This window comes from Ascaphus truei, chromosome 7 (assembly GCF_040206685.1).
Source record: "Ascaphus truei isolate aAscTru1 chromosome 7, aAscTru1.hap1, whole genome shotgun sequence".
In the NCBI taxonomy this organism is placed as follows: domain Eukaryota; kingdom Metazoa; phylum Chordata; class Amphibia; order Anura; family Ascaphidae; genus Ascaphus; species Ascaphus truei.
Window position 1 is genome coordinate 63,851,621 of NC_134489.1, and position 18,688 is coordinate 63,870,308.

Here is an 18,688-nt window from a genome sequence, read left to right on the forward strand (position 1 = left end):
TTGTTAATGAGCTGTAGGAGCGAGGCATGCTGGGAGATGTAGTTCTAGGGAGACATAAATATAGAAACTGTTTTTTTTCAGTTCAACATATCTCATTATTCTAATGTCTTCATTCATTTTTCTGTCCTCCAATTATCTCGTCTCCTGCGGCAGGAAAAGAGCCCCTAGCCAATCAGTCACCATTGTGCTCACTTTGGAGTCAAGGAAACGTAGTAGCCACTGGAAGATGACACAGCCACTGAGCACACGTGGGATAATAATATGATTGTGCTGGCTACTTTAAAAATGTCCGCCCTCCCTCGTTAATGTCTTGGATCCTGCAGAGGGGGCTGCAGGGCAGGATGGAGGTGAAGTGCGTGTGAGTGGGGAGTCGTACAGGAATAGGAGAGGGCACTGTAGTGGGACTGGGTGGAGGTGCAGCGACAGAGATGGATGTATGTGTGGGGAGCAGTACAGGAATAGTAGAGAGAGCAGTGACAGAGCTGGATGTATGAGCGGGAGTAGTACAGGAATAGCAGAGAGCAGTGACAGAGCTGTGTGTGGGGGTTGTCAGCGCACAATAGTACAGGACGCATACCAAATATTGTATTTACTTTGGTGACAGTGTATGAAGTCATTAAATGTCACAGTGAGGTCACCAGTTTGATAACGTAACCACAGAGACTCCAACGCTCTGCTACTCAGCTCAAATGCTGCACTGGGTCAATAAGGCACCCAGGAGCTGGGTTACTGTAGTGTTACAGGGGCAATAAGGCTCTCATGAGCCGGTGGGCTACTGCAGTGTGACAGATTCAATGAGGCATCTCAGGAGCTGGGTTACTGCAGTGTGACAGGAGCAATAAGGCACTCAGGAGCTGGGTTACTGCAGTGTGACGGGGGCTTTAAGGCATACTGCAGGCTTGCTGAAGTGTGAAAATGCGTTAAGGCACTCAGGTGCTGGGTAATTGACTCTTACCTGCCTCTTGTAGGGCCAGGGGCAACTCATAGGAGCTTAGAAGGTCAGAGGAATCAGTGGAAAACTTCATATACACCTCCTATGAATCCTATGTATACACCTCCTATGTATGTTGTCACGGGAGACCAGTTCTTTTAACACCTTTTACCTTCCGGGATCACTTTCACTAGGCAGGACACAGATTGTGGAATAAAATTAGGTTTATTCTGGTAAACCAGCAGGAATACAAAATAACACAAAACGGGAAAATACACATTCACTGGGGGGGGGGGGGGGGACACTATCCTCAACTAGGTGCAGGGCGCCAGCTTCAGGAAGGCTTACCCTGTCCGCTCCACATCCAGGAACACCACGGTACTATATTCGGTATTGCTACCTGGGTCTCCCCGCTGACCGGGTCTTCGTTCGTTTGAAGAACGTGGCCGCGTCTCTAGAACTTGTCCTCAGCTTGGCCAGGCTTCGCCGGCACCCCAATGACGAGCACTTTTGAGAAGCCTGCCTCTGCTTCACCAGACCAAACCTAGGAATAGTCTGGTACTCTGATCGCACCCGTCGTCACGTCCGCTCCTCGATGCGTGATGACGTCACGCCTGAAGAAGCGTCATATGACGCGAAACGCGTAGAGGTGACGTCATCACGCATCGAGGAGCGGACGTGACGATGGGTGCTCGGTCGATTGCTGTGGTTTTCCCCTGACATTGCATGAAAGCTGGTCCCTGTTTCAACCACATGTAAGCTAATAACATCTAGCTATGTCCCAGGATCTTTTCCATCACTAGATCTATGGGCCTTTGTTGCAGGGATCCTCATTAGTGCCTTGTCATTGTGGAATTGTGGGTTCATGTGAATCCTTTTTATGTACTACCTTTATTATGAAGACTGGCTACCCCCACCGTCACATATGTGATATCAAATGTATATATGCAGGGCCGCCAACAGATATCCCGGTGCCCAAGACTAGAGTTTCGACACTACCCCCAAATACATACTTACACTACCCCCCCAAATACATACTTACAACACTACCCCCCCAAATACATACTTACAACACTACCCCCCCAAATACATACTTAAAACACTACCCCCCCAAATACATACTTACACTAACATCCCCCAAATACATACTTACACTACCCCCCCAAATACATACTTACACTAACATCCCCCAAATACATACTTGCATTAACCCCCCCAAATACATACTTACACTAACATCCCCCAATACATACTTACACTACCCCCCCAAATACATACTTACAACACTACCCCCCCAAATACATACTTACAACACTACCCCCCCAAATACATACTTACACTAACATCCCCCAAATACATACTTGCATTAACCCCCCCAAATACATACTTACACTAACATCCCCCAATACATACTTACACTACCCCCCCAAATACATACTTACAACACTACCCCCCCCAAATACATACTTACAACACTACCCCCCAAATACATACTTACATTACCCCCCAAATACATACTTACACTAACATCCCCCAATACATACTTACACTACCCCCCCAAATGCATACTTACAATAACATCCCCCAAATACATACTTACACTAACATCCCCCAAATACATACTTGCATTAACCCCCCCAAATACATACTTACACTAACATCCCCCAAATACATACTTGCATTAACCCCCCCAAATACATACTTACACTAACATCTCCCAATACATACTTACATTATCCTCTAAATGCATACTTACACTACCCCCCAAATACATACTTACACTACCCCCCAAATACATACTGTACTTACACTATCCCCCCAAAAACATACACTACCCCCCCAAATACGTACTTACAACACTACCCCCCAAATACATACTTGCACTAATGCCCCCAATACATAGTTACACTATCCTCCAAATACATACTTACACTACCCCCCAAATACATACTTACACTACCCCCCAAATACATACTTACAACACTACCCCCCAAATACATACTTACACTAACGCCCCCAAATACATTCTCTAAACCCCCACATATATACTTACGCTATCCCCCAAATACATACTTACATTACCCCCCAAATTCATACTTACACTATCCTACCAAAAACATACACTAACCCCCAAATGCATACTTACACTACTCCCCCAAATACATACTTACACTACCCCCCAAATACGTATACTAACCCCCCCAATACATATTTACACTGCCCCTCCCCCCCCCCAAATACATACACTTACTGTACCTTGGAGATGGTCTCATGCTACCAGGCACCGGCTCTCCCCAGCTGATGTGGGCGTACCTCTCCCAAGCTGCTGCGAGCCTCCCTCACTCTCCCACGCCGGGCCTCTCTCCCACGCCGGGCCTCTCTCTCACGCCGTTGCGCACCGGAGACTGGGTCCAGCTTCTGGGATGCACCAGCATATGAGGCCCGGTGCGGGAGTGAGGTAGGCCCGTAGTAGCGTGGGAGAGCTGTCGGCGGCCCTGTATGTATACATACAGGTGTATATATATATATGTAGCACCTATCACCCCTCCCCTCCCCCTATGGGAGATCTGGCATCTACAGGGTGTGCTCTGGTGCTGTTTAGCTCACCAGTGGTCTTTCAGGAGGTCTGAGGGCTCCGCTGGTGGTATATGAGAGCAGCAACAGGACAGGGTTTCTTATGGTGCAGCGCCTCCATCCCATGAGGGTCCTGGCAGAGGCAGGATTGGTCCCCACAGGTACATACTCTCTCCAGCAAGACACTGAGGGGGCTATGCAGAAAGCTCAGATAAGTAAGTTTTCGCCAGCTTCTCGCCAAAAATGCCTATAGCAATTCAGTAAGCAACGAGAAGTTGGTGAGAATCTCAAAAATCTGCATTTTCTTTGGCAAGAAAAAATATTTGCCAAACGGGCGACCAACTGTGTGTCTCTCCCCCCATGCTGTGTGTGTGTGTATCTTTCCCCATGCTGTGTGTCTCTCTCCCCATGCTGTGTCTCTCCCTCCATGCTGTCTCTCTCTTTCTCCCCCCCCATGCTCTCTCTCTCTTTCTCCCCCCCATGCTGTGTCTCTTTCTCCCCCCCATGCTGTGTCTCTCTCTCCCCATGCAGTGTGTCTCTCTCCCCATGCTGTGTATGTCTCTCTCTCCATGCTATGTCTCTCTCTCGCTCTCTCTCTTTCCATACTATGGCTCTCTCTCTCTCCATGCTATGGCTCTCTCTCTCTCTCTCCATGCTATGGCTCTCTCTCTCTCTCCCCATGCTGTGTGTCTCTCCCTCCCCATGCTGTGTCTCTTTCTCCCCCCCATGCTGTCTCTCCCTCCCCATGCTGTGTGTGTCTCTCTCTTTCTCCCCATGCTGTGTGTCTCTCTCTTTCTCCCCATGCTGTGTGTCTCTCTCTTTCTCCCCATGCTGTGTGTGTTTCTCTCTCTCCATGCTGCGTGTGTCTCCCACTCCCCATGCTGTGTGTGTGTCTCTCTCTCCCCATGCTTTGTGTGTCTCTCCTACATGTCTGTGAACCCTATCTGTCTGTGGAACATGAGTGGGGGGGGGAAGCCATTTTGAGCCCTGGCAGCAGACACCAGAAGTTCTCACTGCTGGGGCTCCGCTGACACTAATCCCGCCCCCACACTCTGCAGCTCAGACCCGGTCTCTGCTCACCTCCTGCTCTCCTCCCTGCATTCTTGCTCCCTGCTGCCCCCCCTCCCCCCCCCGCTCTGATGGTCAAAACTGGGACAGCAAGAAAAAAACGGGACATTTTAAAGAATGTCGGTCAGCTGGGACAGACATTAAAAAAACAGGACTGTCCTGGCTAAACTGGGACATCTGGTCACTCTACCTATCAGGACTTATAGTGTTGAGGCCAGTGGAAAGGCTATAGCCAGGGGCAGTAGGCTACATCTATATATATGTAGCCCCTGCTACAAATATATGTATACTGTGAACAATACAGAATTAATCTTTTCCACCTGTCACATGCAGGGTTGCCGCCACCCTGGTTTGAACCAGAGACTACGGGTTTCGGCTAGGTATCTGCGGGCTACGGGTTGAGATATGACATTTCCGGGGTACTGCAGGGCAGGCTGGGATGTTTGGTGCAGGGCTTCGGCTCTTACCTTCTCCGGCGGCGGCGGCGGCGGCATCATCCGGTGGCATCTCTCCCTGCATGGTACTGTCAAGGTGGCTCCGCGACGTCAAATGGCATTGTGTTGCCATGACAACGGGATGTCACCTGACGTCGCGGTGCCATGGGTTGTCACGTCGTGCTGCAGGGCATCCTATTGTCATGGCCACGTGACCCCGCATGGTGCAGTTACGTCCCATTACTAAAAGTGTGTGCCCCTATTAGTAATGCAACAATCTCTCACATTTCCACACCTACCCACACCATTAATATACACTCCCACTCCACACACACCTTTTGTAAAGCACTGTATACACTGTGGGCTCTTCATTCATTTATATTCACGTAGATACACACACTCTTACATCACTAACATTCAGGAACCATTTTACACCTCAAGTCATAAATCGCATCTACACACAGGGAGGGATAAGCACAGATAACATTCCAAGAGACACTGTTTTTAAGTAAACCCCTTGCTTGCTTTATTCATTGTAACACCGCCGGAAGAAGAGATCAGTGTATCTCGAAAGCTCGCACAAATAAAAGCATTTCGTTAGCCACAGAACGGTATCGTCTATTTATTTTTGATTATTAAATATATATATATGTAATGGGTATTCCCTCCTGTCTGACCCACCCAATCTCACATTGGCCTGTGTGGTCTAACCGGTCCTCATTACGTGATCGTGTATGGTTGAACACCTGCAGGTAACAGGACTCCTGAGTCTCCCGCATGATGGTATTAGGGGATGTCATCAGGAACAGCTAGCTGAGGTAGTGGGTGCGAGTCCTACCTATATCATGTGCAGCGCCTCCACCTCATCAGGATCTGTGCTTCCCAGGGAGATGGTCCTGGTGAGGAACTCCTTCTTGGTGGTCTCATCCACTGTTGAGTAATCTCACTCACACAGTGGGGGTATCTTTAAACAGGGCATCTTTATTGACGTACTCGATGTAGTAGACTGCCCCATGCAGCTCTCAGCTCTAGCCGCACATTTCTCCGTGCTGTCCCTTTGCCAGGTACGCCCTCCCAATTGGAGTGGGATCCCCTCTCCCCGTAGGGAGATCACCCCTGTGCCAGGTCCCTGGACACAGTGTGGCCTTGACAGGCTAGATTTGGAAAACCCGTGCCACTAGTTACAGCACTAGTGGGAACCTAGCTATCCCGAAATCCCTTTCACAGGAGCCAAACACATCAGCAACAACAACACTAACTTGACAGTGTTGTGCCTTATATACCTCAGGGGGCAGGCACTGTCATGGAACAAGAACTGCATTTCTGATTCACCCCCCTCTCTCCTTTGCAGCTTCTGCCTGTCAGTTCTTATTTTCAGCTGCATGGAGTCTGCACACACATACGGTGCCTGTGTGATATGCAACAATGTTGCATTTCTTGCCTCTGGGCATGTAATCAGTGAACTGCTACTGCAGCCTCTCCAGTCCTCCTAGGTAATGGGCTTTCCCATTTTCTCCCCTGTCCTTGCTGACAGTTAGTATAGTCTCACTTCCCATCTAGTGTGACCCTTGCTCCTCACTTCCTTTTCACCCTGGACTCTGAGTGAGTAACTGCCTGCTATTTACCCCAGCAAGGCCTTTTTGTTTTACACTGTCTCATCATTGATACACTGCACATCAGACAGAGAAGCACTCTCTCCCAACATTACATCTACAACCACCTATCTCCCTGTGATTTCCCTCAATAAAACTAAGAAAGAGAAAAGGACTTGTGTGTGCTTTGGAAGAGGTGAGACATGAGTTAAGCTAACTGTAGTCATTCATACACCATTCGTGACCCTGGCTTCAGGATAGTAAAACAAAGACCTGTGTTAGGGAATCACACAGGAGCTACTACTCACAGACTTATACTATACAGAATAGTCTCTGCACCCCAGGACAAGCAGCAGCTTTACTCTGCCAGACAGGGCAGCAAGCTTTATACAGCAAACTGCACACAGCCTGCAACCTTACAGATAAGCAAGCAGATTTACACAGGACACAGCCAGCACCAACCCTGCACCCAAGGCAGCATCTTTGCAGACTGACAGTGCACCTTACACACAAACCTAATTGCCTTTCTCTGTCTGAGTTCACCCCCTGCACAGCCCCATAGTGAGGAGCCACCATCTCACCTACCCCTGCGCACGTCCCCACGGCAAGCGCCATCAAGAGCCACGCTACCGGACACCCACCAGGGCATGGGTCAGAGCTACCGGACACCTGTGAGTACAGCTACCCCTACGCTGCACGACACCGCTCGGCATCATCTGAGACAGACGCCCATCGCTAACACAGGTAAAAGACCGCACGCCACACGCACTGGCTAAAGGCTTACACACACCTACAGCATGGCAGAACTCAGAGCCTCACCAGACATCACGCAGGAGAGCGATCACTCAGACACAGAGACCGCTGCGCAACTGCAACAGGCGCAGGCAGAGGCAAGGCCCAAACGGACGGTCACACTGACACAAAAGGCCCGCAAAAAATATGAGACTGACATTGAAGCGCACCGCGCTAAATTAGAGTTGGCCTGGGAAACAACCACACTTGGGATACGCAATGTCGCCGGCGCTGGCAATTCTGTACAACAGCTCGAGCAGGCAATAACTCAATTAAAGATAGATCACGAACGCTACCAAGAGCTGTCAGAGGCATACGTCACTTACTTGGCCAGGGCTAACACCGGCGAAAGCCTGCATGAAAGGGACCTACAGCATAACATTGACTTGACACGTGACAGCCGCGTGCGAACCTCTATCACGGAAGCCGAGAGTAAGAGGAAAGACCTTTTGCTGGAAACCGCATCGCAGCGCTCAAGCACATCCAGGCATTCTTCAAGGTCAGCAAGATCAGCGCAATCTCACGCGTCAAGCGCAAGCGCAAACGCCACCAAGGCGCGAGCCACCGCAGAGGCCGCACATGCCAGGGCCGCATACGCTCAGAAAGAGGCAGTCATGAAACTAGAAAGGGCCCGCTTGGAAGAGGAGGAGCAGACAGCCACTGCCACCGCCGCTGCCACCGCTGCACGGAAAAAGGCAGAGGTGGACGTCAACCTAGAGGCCCTAAACCAAGAGAAGGAAGCCGCCGCCAACCATAGCCCAAGCTGAAGTCCTAGAAGCAGCCGCGAGACAGGACGGCGGGGAGCAACCGTACAGAAGGATAGCCTCAGAGGATCCAGCCCAACGCACTGCAGACTACGTAAGGAGCCTCTTCAGTGTAAACACCAGCGCACCATCTCAACACGGATGGAGCAACTCCACAGACACCAAAGACTTGCTAGGCCCACGAGGAGAATGCGCTGTTCCTTCAATGGTACATGCTGCCTGGGATAGCCACAGCCGCAACAGTGATCCACACGCCAGCGCGCACATGGATGCACTACAACAGGCTCGCCATCCAAGTACACCCACACGGGAAAACACAGCCCCTCACACTGACCAGCAGTCACCACGCGTCCACTCCAAGGAAGAGGCGACCGCACGGACCCTCCCAGCAACTACCTCAGAACGGAACAAACATGCCGATGCCTCAAGCCTGACAGACATAGCCAAGTACATGATCCGGCGTGACCTGGTGCAAGCAGGACTCATCAGCTTCGACGACCGCCCTGAGAACTACCGGACGTGGAAGTTCACGTTTAAAGACGCAATCAACAGCTTGGACTTCTCAGCAAGGGAGGAGCTCAACCTGCTATTCAAGTTCCTGGGGAACGAATCCAGGGAGCACGCAAAGAGACTTCGGGCGGCCAACGCGCACCAACCCCAAGTAGGTCTTGATCTAGTGTGGGAAAGGCTAGAAGAGTCCTACGGTAGCCCCGAAGCAGTCGAGGATTCGCTCTTCAAAAGAATCGACAGCTTCCCCAAGATCACAACTAAAGACTACTCGAAGTTACGAGAGCTTGGGGACCTGCTGCAAGAACTGGAGTTCGCAAGGAAAGACCATTCCTTAATAGGTCTCAACGTCCTAGACTCAGCTCGGGGAGTGAGACCCATCCTGGAGAAGCTACCCTTCAACCTCCAAGAAAGGTGGATTTCACAAGGTTCCAAATACAAAAGGGAGAAGCAAGTCGTCTACCCCCCATTCTCATTCTTCTTGAGCTTCATCTGCGAAGCGGCAAGGACAAGGAACGATCCCAGTTTCATCTTGGGTGCGCAAACCACATACAGTGCAAGCAGCCTGAGGAACGAGAGACCAGCGACGAGATATGGTAACACCCAAACACCCATCTCGGTCCGCAGGACGGACGTGCCTCCCACGACCCAAACTACTCCCGATCAGTCGGTCGCCGGAGGCAAGGAACCAAGGGACCCAAACAGGGAATGTCTCATACACAAGAAGCCACACCCACTCAACAAGTGCTTTGGGTTCAGGATGAAGTCCCTAGAGGAACGCAAGAGGTTGCTTAGAGAATTCAGAGTTTGCTTCAGGTGCTGCGGTTCCACGACTCACCTAGCCAGGGACTGTAAAGAAGAGATCAAATGCACAGTGTGCGAAAGTGACAAGCACGTGACAGCGTTACACCCAGAGGCGCTGACATTCCACCAACTCAACAACCCATCCTCCGTAGCGGAGCATGGTGGGGAGAAAGAAGAAGGAGAGTCAAGATCCGTCACATCTCAGCGCACTGAGGTTTGCGGAAAAGAAGGTGACAAAATGTCCTGCTCCAAAATATGCCTTGTCACAGTGCACCCCCAGGGACAACCTGAGAAGGCTATTCGGATGTACGCAATCCTCGACGACCAGAGCAAGCGATCGCTGGTCAGGTCAGAGTTCTTCGACATGTTTAACATACAAGACGGTGCTTCTCCTTACACTCTCAGAACGTGCGCAGTGGAGACCACAGGGAGAAGAGTGAATGGCTACACCATATGCTCAATAGACGGCAAAGTTAACATGCCCCTTCCCACACTCATCGAGTGCAGCCACATGGCCACAAACAGGGACGAGATTCCCACACCAGACATGGCACGCCATTACCCGTACCTCAAGGGAATAGCCAAATACATCCTGCCGGTAGAACAAGGCGCCAAGATCTTGCTGCTGCTCGGCAGGGACATCATGAGGGTACATAAAGTCCGTAAACAGCATAACGGACCCCACAACGCGCCATACGCCCAAAGACTTGACCTAGGATGGGTGATAGTGGGCAACGCGTGCACTGACAAAGAGCACGGGCAAGACTATGTTGACGCCCGCAGAATGGTAGTAACAGAATGTGGACACACATCTCTCTCTGAACCATGTCTTGGCCATCTCCAAGTGACTGAAGGGCCAAGTGAAGAGAAAAGACAAGGTCATAGCCCTGAGGTCAACAAAAACATCCTTGCATCGGGGGGTTGTGACAATGGCCTAGGATGCTTAGCGTTTCAGATAACCAAGGATGACGAGTCGACTCCCCTGAAGGAAGAAAGTAACCTCCCAAAGGTGACCGACAATGGGGTCATCCAAAAGACAATAAACAATCGGACGATCCTCTCGCGAGCAATGGCATGGCTAGGACGTACAGTCGTTCCTCTCCACAGAGTATCCAGCGATAAAGCAGCCAGCTGTCACAGCTGGCATAACCGCAAAAGATTGCGCCCTACAGGTGAAGCCACAGTGTCAAAAAGACTGTCCTCTCACACGTCTAAAAAAAGACAATCTCAGAGACATCTCATAAAGGGATTTACTAGGGCAAAAGAGACTGTTTTTCGTCATGTCCAAGGAGAGAACAACTTCCTGAGGGCAGTCAACAAAGAGATACAAAGGCGTATCACCAAAATACGTGGAAACGTTCTCTTACAAGAGGAATGCACCAATGACTTAGGGTGCACATCGTTCCAGACCACAAAGGACGACGACAAGCAAACACCATTGATGGGAGATGGAGAATTCCTGATGTCAACGGTCAAGGAGCTCGTCAGAAACGGACCTGGCAGTTGGGCGAACCCGCTACCATTCCGTTCACCAAGAAGGCGCTTCCCAAACAATGGAGAACATGCCATCTCTAGGTTCACTTCGCTCCTATGCGACCTACAAAGGGAACCAGAGACCAAAAACAACTTTGTGGCCTTCATCCAGAAGATGTTCCTTACCGGCCACGCAAGGCCAGCACCTCTAATGAAGGAAGGTGAAGAATGCCGTTACCTCCAATCATCTGGGGCCTACCACCCTCAGGAACCCGATCAAATCCGGATAGTGTTCAGCCCCAGCGCTCAGCTCCAGGGAGTCCCCCTGAACGACGCCCTCTTTACTGGACTAGACTCGACAACCAGTCTTCCAGGAGTGTTGTTCCGCTTCCGCAAGGAGCCAAAAGCCATCTCCTTCTGCCAAACGCCAGGTGATAGAGCGACAGGCTACCACGACTGGCATACCTACAAGGGGATGCACTCTGTGGGTAAAACTACAGAGACAAAAAGACTGCTCTCTCACAAGGCTAAAAGGAAACAGTGCCAGAGACTTTTACACAAAGACATTGTGGTGCAACCAGCAAACCTGGAGCTGTGCATCCACCCTGCATCCTTTGCCAAAGAACCTTGGCCAAGGGACCTTAATACCAGTGATACCGGCCGGTGTCACATCGCTATGTGGACATGGACTCTTGCATTGTTTGAGAATGTGATGTTATTTTTGTTATGCATATTCAAATTATATAGTGGTATCTCCAGACACCAGACGGGGAGTGTCATGGAACAAGAACTGCATTTCTGATTCACCCCCCTCTCTCCTTTGCAGCTTCTGCCTGTCAGTTCTTATTTTCAGCTGCATGGAGTCTGCACACACATACTGTGCCTGTGTGATATGCAACAATGTTGCATTTCTTGCCTCTGGGCATGTAATCAGTGAACTGCTACTGCAGCCTCTCCAGTCCTCCTAGGTAATGGGTTTCCCATTTTCTCCCCTGTCCTTGCTGACAGTTAGTATAGTCTCACTTCCCATCTAGTGTGACCCTTGCTCCTCACTTCCTTTTCACCCTGGACTCTGAGTGAGTAACTGCCTGCTATTTACCCCAGCAAGGCCTTTTTGTTTTACACTGTCTCATCATTGATACACTGCACATCAGACAGAGAAGCACTCTCTCCCAACATTACATCTACAAGCACCTATCTCCCTGTGATTTCCCTCAATAAAACTAAGAAAGAGAAAAGGACTTGTGTGTGCTTTGGAAGAGGTGAGACATGAGTTAAGCTAACTGGAGTCATTCATACACCATTCGTGACCCTGGCTACAGGATAGGCACATCTCTGAGGTCACTATCCAGGGACTCAGAGCATGCAGCCACTCCCATCCATACATAGGGCACCTCACCAGGGTGTGAGGGAAAACCTCCATAACTAATGCTGGCATTCCTGTACTTACCAGGGTTTACTGCCAACAGAGAAGATGTTTGCAGTCCACTATTATCATGGCTACATATATATAGAGAGACAGAGACAGAATAAAAAGAAAAAAAGAAAAAGATCACTTGTGAGCACATTCACAGGTCTTAGACAGGTCTGCAAACCTGCCTTTCACCATTTCACCAGATGCAGTGATGCACGACTAGTCACGACCGGTGTGAGTGGGCTCCGGCTGAAAAACAAAAGTTTTTGACTTTCTTGTGGGCCTTCTGGCCGAAGAAAGGAAGAGGAGGAGGTCCAGAACCCTGATGGAGGACACGTCAAGAAACCCTCGGACCTTCCTGGCCATCAGGTTGAAGATCCATGGGAGCAGTAACAGGACTTGTTCGACTTTGGGAGGACAGTCTCAAGCAAGAGCACCCAAGATGCTGAAGCGGCTTGAGTTCACAGGGAGGGAATTAAAAAAAAAGTCTGTGAGTGGTTTCTCTGGCTTCTACAATGGAAGCACTGTGTGCTAGGTGATAATGGTGAAAGGCAGGATTGCAGACCTGTCTAAGACATGTGAATGTGCTCACAAGTGATCTTTTTATTTGCTATATGCTATACGGTGGAGGTTTCTTGTTTCTCACCCACCATAACTTAAATTGTGATGAGAGAGAGGTGAAAGATGAAAGAGAGAGAGAGAGGTGAAAGATGAAAGAAAGAGAGAGAGAGGTGAAAGATGAAAGAGAGGTGAAAGATGAAAGAGAGAGAGAGGTGAAAGATGAAAGAGAGGTGAAAGATGAAAGAGAGAGAGAGAGGTGAAAGATGAAAGAGAGAGAGGTGAAAGATGAAAGAAAGAGAGAGAGGTGAAAGATGAAAGAGAGAGAGAGGTGAAAGATGAAAGAAAGAGAGATAGAGGTGAAAGATGAAAGAAAGAGAGAGAGGTGAAAGATGAAAGAGAGAGAGAGAGAGGTGAAAGATGAAAGAAAGAGAGAGGTGAAAGATGAAAGAAAGAGAGAGAGAGAGATGAAAGAGTGAGAGAGAGAGAGAGAGAGAGAGAGAGAGATGAAAGAAAGAGAGAATAAAAAGATCACTTGTGAGCACATTCACATGTCTTAGGCCTGGTCCCCGCTGGCTACTGCAGCGCCCGCTGTGGCGGACGCTACATGGACGAGAGCCCTCCCCTCAATGGCGCCGGGCCCGCTGCGAGGGGGGGCCGCAGCGCTGTGGCGAGAGTTGCTCCTGCTCTCAATAGAATTGAGAGTGGGACTCGCGACGGAGCGCTAAGCCACGCCCCCCGGCGTGAGCCAATGAGGGCGAACCTGCCGGGTGACGTCATGCCCGCGCCCCCGTCACTCCCCCGCCACGCCCCCCCCCCCCCCCGGTCTTTCTTCTTGCAGCTCACTGCAGACCGGGGAATCGGCTGCACGCGCCGCCAGTCTTGCGGGCGTGCGTGCAGCGGAGGTACTGGGGCCTCAGCCTTAGACAGGTCTGCAACCCTGCCTTTCACCATTTCACCAGATGCAGTGATGCACGATTAATCACCGTCTCTCTGCGGAGAGAAAATGACCGGTGTGAGTGGGCTCCGGACGGAAACCAAAAGTTTTGATTTTCTTGCGGGCTTCTTGCCAAAGAAAGGAAGAGGAGGAGGTCCAGAACCCTGATGGAGGACGCGTCAAGAAAACCTCGGACCTTCCCGGCCATCAGGCTGAAGATCCTAGGGAGCAGTAACAGGACTTGTTCGATTTCGGGAGGACAGACTCAAGCAAGAGCATCCAAGACGCTGAAGCGGCTTGAGTTAACAGGGAGGGAATAAAAAAAAAGTCTGAGTGGTTTCTCTGGCTTTGCATATAATCCCATGCTGTGCTTAAAAGTTGTGTTAACAGCGAGAGAGACAGACAGAGAGAGAGAGGGAGGGAGGGAGAGAGAGACAGGGAGAGAGAGACAGGGAGGGAGGGAGGGAGGGAGAGAGAGACAGACAGAGAGAGAGAGGGAGGGAGGGAGAGAGAGACAGACACAGAGAGACACAAAGAGGGGGGTGATGATATCGATCTATCTCACCCCCCTCTTTGTCTCTCACCTCGCTGGTGCTTTTGGACTAGCCTCGGATTGGGGCGTCTCGTTAAAGACCGCTGTAAAAGCAACACACAATGACTATCCCTCTCCCCCATGTTCCTAAGTGCAATGTGAAGATAGAGAAGCAGAGACAGAGATAAGAATGGAAGGAGATGCTGACCGCAGCTGTCTCCGAGAGACATTATGCAGAAGCTCTGTATGCAAATGAGCTCACCTTACACTTGCTGCCTGCTTTCTGCTCTGTAACATGCTCTGTGCCCAACAGGGGTGAAACTAAAACTTAATTAACCATGTGTGCAAAGTCCTTCTTATGCCACAGTATCCCATCATGCCCCTCACACTGGCTCTCCCTAACTTGTAAGACTCATAAAATCAGGACATTATATACAAATTGAAGTATCTTTAGTTATTGCCCGGATGAGCCTCAGTGGTCTGGGGTGCAGGCTTCAAACCTGTAGCTGTCTAGCGACAGAGTGGTTCAATTCCACCCTCTGGGCGAAATGAAATTCATTGATTTTTTAACTGCAGGAGCAAGGCATGCTGGGAGATGTAGTTCTAGGGAGATAAATAAATACAGACTAGTTTTCAAATCAACGTATCTCTTGATTCTAATCATTCTTAATTCGTTTTTCTGTCATCCAAATAGCTCATCTCCCGCTGCGGGAAAAGAGGATCATGTGACCGAGCCCCTAGCCAATCAGTCGCATCTGCGCTCTCCTTAGTGCACAAGTAAGTGCAGTATCTACTAGAAGATGAGACAGACACAGATGAGGTGGGGGTGCAGTGACAGAGCTGGATGTACTACCCCTGTCACACTGCAGTAGCCCAACTCATGAGATGCCTTATTGCCCCTGTCACACTATAGGAACCCAGCTCCTCGGTGCCTTATTGCCCCAGTGCAGCATTTGAGCTGAGTAGCAGAGCGTTGGAGTCTCTGTGGTTACGTTATCAAACTGGTGACCTAACTGTGACATTAACTGACTTCATACAAAGTACTTAAAATATTCAGTATGTAACCTGTTCTACTTGTGCTCTGTCAACCCCCACACACACACTGCTCTCTCTGCTATTCCTGTACTGCTCCCCACACATACATCCAGCTCTGTCACTGCACCTCCACGTTATTCGACAGTCCTCTCCTATTCCTATACTATTCTCTCCCCCAAACACACGCACTGCACCTCCATCCTGCCCTGTAGCCCCCTCTGCTGTTTTCTATCTCCCGCTTCAGTGCTGCATTGCTTGGAGGACTCATCACGATCCCGAGACATTAACAAGTTGAGGGCGGCCATCTTTAACGTAGCCAGCACAATATATTAAAATCCCATGTGCTCTCTGTGGCTCATCTGTGTCTGTCTCATCTTCCAGTGGCTACTGTGCTTCCTTACGCTATAGAGAGAGCGCAGCGCCAACTGATTGGCTAGGGGCTTGGTCACGCGATTCTCTTTTCTCGCCGCAAGAGACGAGCTAATTGGACGACAAAAAAACGAATGAAGAATTATTAGAATAAAGAGATAAATTGATCTTAAAACAAGTCTCTGTATTTGTCTCCCTAGAACTACATCTCCCAACATGCATTGCTCCTGCAGCTCGTTATCAAAAATAACCACTTTTTCTTCATCCTGAGGGTGGAATTGAACAACTACTAGTCTCTAGGCAGTTACAGATTTGAAGCCTGCACCACAGACCATAGAGGGTCATCCAGATGGTTAATGAAGAAACTCCAATTGGTATATCAATTGGCATATAAAGCCCTGATTTTCTGGGTGTTACAGGTCAGGGAGAGATGGTGAGGAGCATGACCAGGAAGACTGCGAGAGAGCTCCCTTCCCCTCCCGTCATTACCCGATACCCACTAACAAATAACAACAAAGACCAGGTCTGGAGGTACAAAGGCAGCGGCTTTTTATTTAAACATTAATTAATTGGATAAATGCCCGTCCTGCCAATGTTCGCTCAATGGGTGAAAGGTCAAAGGTCCTTGAACACAAAACCTTTTTTTTTTTTTGCATGCCCAGCCCCACGTTGGGCGTCAAATTTAACAACCCTTGCCCGGCTCCTAAGGAGTTTACATCAAATGTCTCTTTAATTGGCTTACTCAGTGTTGGTTACCTTGTCAGGGTGCTGGATTCGTGCCGGCTGGGCGTTGGTAATGCCATGATGGGCGCCAGGAGCTTTGTTCATACAAACAGAATATTTATTAATCACCGTTGATTAAATCTCAATCACAGCATATTCGTTACATCTTGAATAGCCTCATTAGTGTCCGCTGTTTGTGCTGTTTGTATTCTCTTCCTTAGGACTGTTCTATTCTGCGTGCGCGCTACGCCGTGTGCCAGCCTTTCTATAATAGGGCCGCGCTCGCGGTCGGCAGGGAGCTTGGAGCGGAGCGACGAGGGAGAAGATGAGGAAATGAATGATTTTGCGCCGCTACCGGCGCTGTAACGTATTTATGTGTGTGTATGTGTGTATGTATGTATGTTTGTGCGTGTATGTGTGTATGTATGTATGTTTGTGCGTGTATGTGTGTGTGTGTATGTGTGTATGTATGTATGTTTGTGCGTGTATGTGTGTATGTATGTGTGTATGTATGTATGTTTGTGCGTGTATGTGTGTATGTATGTATGTTTGTGCGTGTATGTGTGTATGTATGTATGTTTGTGCGTGTATGTGTGTATGTATGTATGTTTGTGCGTGTATGTGTGTATGTATGTATGTTTGTGCGTGTATGTGTGTATGTATGTATGTTTGTGTGTGTATGTGTGTGTGTGTATGTGTGTATGTGTGTATGTATGTATGTTTGTGCGTGTATGTGTGTGTGTATGTATGTTTGTGCGTGTATGTGTGTGTGTATGTATGTTTGTGCGTGTATGTGTGTATGTATGTATGTTTGTGCGTGTATGTGTGTGTATGTGTCAAAGTTAAATAAATAAAAATTATTTTTATTACATTTTTTTTTATTTAAAAAATATTATTTAATACATAACTCACAATCTCTACACACACATACACACATACACACATACACACATACACACATACACACATACACACATACACAGTACCTTCACTCACAGCATGCACATGAAAAGCATGCGGCACATGCACATGAAAAGCATGCGGCACATGCACACGCGTGCGCACGGCTGCACACAGTATTGAACGGCCCTTAGCTGCCCTAATCTCGGCCCACTAAGTTGGTGCTAAAACTTGACTGCTTATGGGTTACCTAGTTGACCCCTCTGCTGTGCAGTTTAGGTAATGCTCCATCTCCTGTGGGTCCCTGCCGGGCCTTGTACTCCTCTCTCTGCTGTCAGTATCGCCGTCTCGGGTACTGAATGCTACAGTATCTCCTGGCCTTCTGGGTGAGAGTCAGCTATGGACCCTTCGATTGGGCTGATCGAGCTATGCCTCGGGGCTGCAGCTTGTTGAACCCCTACAAGGCATAGGCTTCCTCTATGTCAGGAGTCAGCAACCTCCGGCTCTTTCCTCTCCTACTTGCTGCTCCCTGCAGGTTGCCGATCCCCAGCTGCTGCCTCTCTCCCTCACTATCCTGGCGGTAGCTGCGGTGGGCCTGGCTGGTGCTGGTCGGGCGTTTTGTTGCCGCCGGGCCCGATGTTTCCCCAGCTGCTTGCCTGCCTCTCTCCTGTACTGTCCCACGCCAGGCTCTCATGTGGTGTGCGCCGGAAGTGCATGTCACAACGTCACAGAGCCCAGCAAGCAGCTGGGGAGGCGTCAGGCATCTAATCTGAATATCACAAGTATTTGTCAGATTAAGCTATATATACATCTGCTGAATGGTCACAATAATGTTATTGGATGTGTAGGATTCACTGCTGCAAACAGAAGCAGACACACATTTTGTAGTCAGGATTGCAACACTATACCTTACTTTGTTTCAAACATTGAAACTATTAGTAGCAACCATCTGATATTTTCCTCCATGCCATAACCCAAGGTTGGGTACTCTATACTTCCCAGACTGTTTTGCATATATATCATTTCATAGAGAATATTATAATCAGTGGACATTTGGCACTGCGTTAGAAGGTATATGCAGAGTCTGGTAGATACTGTGTAAACAATAGTGACGTTGGTTTTAACCTTTTATTAGAGTGTATATGTAAATATATTTTTTGGATAGATGAGTTTAATAAAATGTTATTATTTTTCTGCACTTACCTCCCTGGTGCTCGCATTTATCAATGCGTTTTCTGTACACCTACGGTTCAGTTATATATACTATAAATAGGCTGAGTG

At 49.1% G+C, this 18,688-nt stretch overlaps 1 non-coding gene across 1 annotated transcript; it reads left to right on the plus strand.

The window, feature by feature from the left end:
* The first annotated feature begins 14,839 nt into the window (after positions 1–14,839).
* On the plus strand, positions 14,840–14,926 carry TRNASTOP-UCA (transfer RNA opal suppressor (anticodon UCA)). The gene has a single exon. It is a non-coding gene; the product is annotated as a tRNA-Sec (tRNA).
* The last annotated feature ends 3,762 nt before the right edge of the window (positions 14,927–18,688 follow it).